At 35.0% G+C, this 2,568-nt stretch overlaps 1 pseudogene across 1 annotated transcript; it reads left to right on the forward strand.

Annotated features, from left to right (window-relative positions):
* Positions 1–1,339: 1,339 nt before the first annotated feature.
* On the forward strand, positions 1,340–2,121 carry LOC116556867 (annotated as a pseudogene). The gene has a single exon (XR_004271204.1). The product of XR_004271204.1 is annotated as an isopentenyl-diphosphate Delta-isomerase 1-like (transcript).
* Positions 2,122–2,568: the final 447 nt, after the last annotated feature.

The raw sequence follows: 2,568 nt of genomic DNA on the forward strand, positions 1-2,568 counted from the left end.
TGTGTATTCATCATGATAGTATCATACGGAGTAATTTCATTTCCCTAAAATTCTTCTGTGTGTTACCTATTCAACCCTCTCTCCAGTCCCTGGCAACCATGATCTTTTTACTGTTTCTATAGTTTTACCTTTTTTAGAAGTTTTACCTTTTCCACACAGTGGAATCATACAGTATGTAGCCTTTTCAGACTTGTTCCCTCCACTTAGCATTTAATGGTTTCCTTATGTCTTTTTATGACTTAATGCCTCCCTTTCTTGGAGGGGTGAATAATAGTCCATTGTCTGGATGTGCCACAGTTTATCTATTAACCTACCGAAGGACAACTTGTTGCTTCCAAGTTTTGGCAATTATTAATAATAAAGCTGCTATAAACATCCATGTGCAAGTTTTGTGTGAATATAGTTTCAAGTCATTTGGATAAATACCAAGAAGTGTGAATGACAGATTGTACAGTAAGTGTAGTTTCGCTTTATAAGAAACCATCAGACTGTATTTCAAAGTGAGTGTACCATTTTGTATTCCCATCAGGAATAAATGAGATTTTCTGTTGTTCCACATCCTTGCCAGCATTTGGCATTGTCAGTATTCTGGATTTTGGCTGTTCTAATAGATATGTAGTGGTATCTCATTGTTGCTTCAGTTTGCATTTCCTTGATGACATTTGATGTGAAGCATCTTTTCATATGCTTATTGTAATCTGTGTATCTTCTTTGGTGAGGTGTCTGTTAAGGTCTTTTGCCCATTTTTAAAAGTAAATGTGACCGTACTGCCTCTAATCCTGATTTCTGTACTCTCAACTGGCGATGTTGGTCTCTTTTCTTACCCTGGTTTCTTTATCTATACAAATGTCAGTATGCTACCTCTTTTTTGATATTGTGAAACTGAAAGATAACATGTGCATAAGCATCTGCTACAAAGAAGGAAATTGATACTAGTTTCCCTTTCTTCCATCCAATCAAAATCCTGCCCCAATCAATATTATTTATTCATTGAAGGCTTTTTCTATCATTAGAATCTTTACTCTCCTCTAATTAGGATCTTTTAGCTATTTCAGAACTCAGTTTTATCAAATAAAAATGTGTTACAACTTTAAAGAATCTCAGAAATCTGTTAGACTTCACTTATTTTAGTAACATGCATGATCACTGACAAGGTCAAAAGCAGAATAGAAATAGAACCGAAGTATTAACTCAGTCAACCGCACTATGCATAATTCAATAATAAATTTCATTCTTTCTTTTCAAAAGACTGCTGCTTAACGTTATTTGTGTTGCCTCCACAACCAAGCTGTAAATTCATCAGGATAAGGCGTCCATGGCCAGAGGCCACTCAGAACAGATCAGACATTTTGTAATTATGCCTGAAATAAACACTGACCACCCCGACGAGCAACAGGTTCAACTCCTGGCAGAGATGTGTATCCTTATTAATGAAAATGACAATAAAATTGGGGCTGTGACCAAGAAGAATTGTCATTTGAATGAGAATATTGAGAAAGGATTATTGCATCGAGCTTTGAGTGTCTTCTTATTCAACAACACTGAAAATAAGCTTCTGCTACAGCAAAGATCAGATGCTAAGATTACCTTTCCATGTTGTTTTACTAATACTTGTTGTAATCATCCATTAAGTAATCCGGTGAGCTAGAGGAAAATGGTGCCCTTGGAGTGAGGCAAGGAGCACAGAGGTGGTTGAAAGCTGAGCTAGGAATTCCCTTGGCAGAGGTTACTCCAGAAGAAATTAATTATTTAACACGAATTCACTACAAAGCTCAGCAGGATAGTATCTGGGGTGAGCACGAAATTGATTATATTTTGTTTCTGAGGAAGAATGTAACTTTGAATCCAGATCCCAAGGAGATTAAAAGCTATTGTTAGGTGTCAAAGGAAGAACTAAAAGCACTTTGGGAAAAAAGCAGCTAATGGTGAAATTAAGATAATGCCATGGTTTTAAATTATTGCAGAGACTTTTCTCATTAAATGGTGGGATAACTTAAATCATTTGAATCAGTTTGTTGACCATGAGAAAATATACAGAATGTGAATATGTAGGTAAATGATCACTGAAAAATTTCTCTACTTAACAAACTTAGAATGACTTTTTTAGTTTAAAGTTAGTTCAGTATCATCAACGTATTATATACACTGATACTTTACAACTTAAGTTAGTTAGTGGAAAAAACTAACTTACAATTTTGGATCACACACCCTGGATCTGTGTACTGTTTCTAAACGACATTTGTGAGAGATTATTGTAAAATGAGAAAGAGCAAATAAAACTTAATTTAACCTGTACAGACACATGCTTATTGCAAATTTGAACAAATGAGTGAAGCTCTGTGTTTTTAGTAAGTGTGAGAAACATTTATGGAGCACTTGCAGAGCACTTGCTATTTGCCCAGGTGCTTTATGGTATCATTATATTTTTATCATAGTTCAGAAAAATGTGCAAAGGAAACTATTGCTTAGCTCCTTCAAAACAGTCTTAATTGACTTTCATATTAACAGATTAAACTAGCAGAGCAGGTTCAAGGGAAATTAAATGATGTGGACCCTAATTTGTATCAT

Source organism: Sapajus apella, unplaced genomic scaffold, assembly GCF_009761245.1.
Source record: "Sapajus apella isolate SASKATOON/1434 unplaced genomic scaffold, GSC_monkey_1.0 scaffold18, whole genome shotgun sequence".
Lineage (NCBI taxonomy): Eukaryota > Metazoa > Chordata > Mammalia > Primates > Cebidae > Sapajus > Sapajus apella.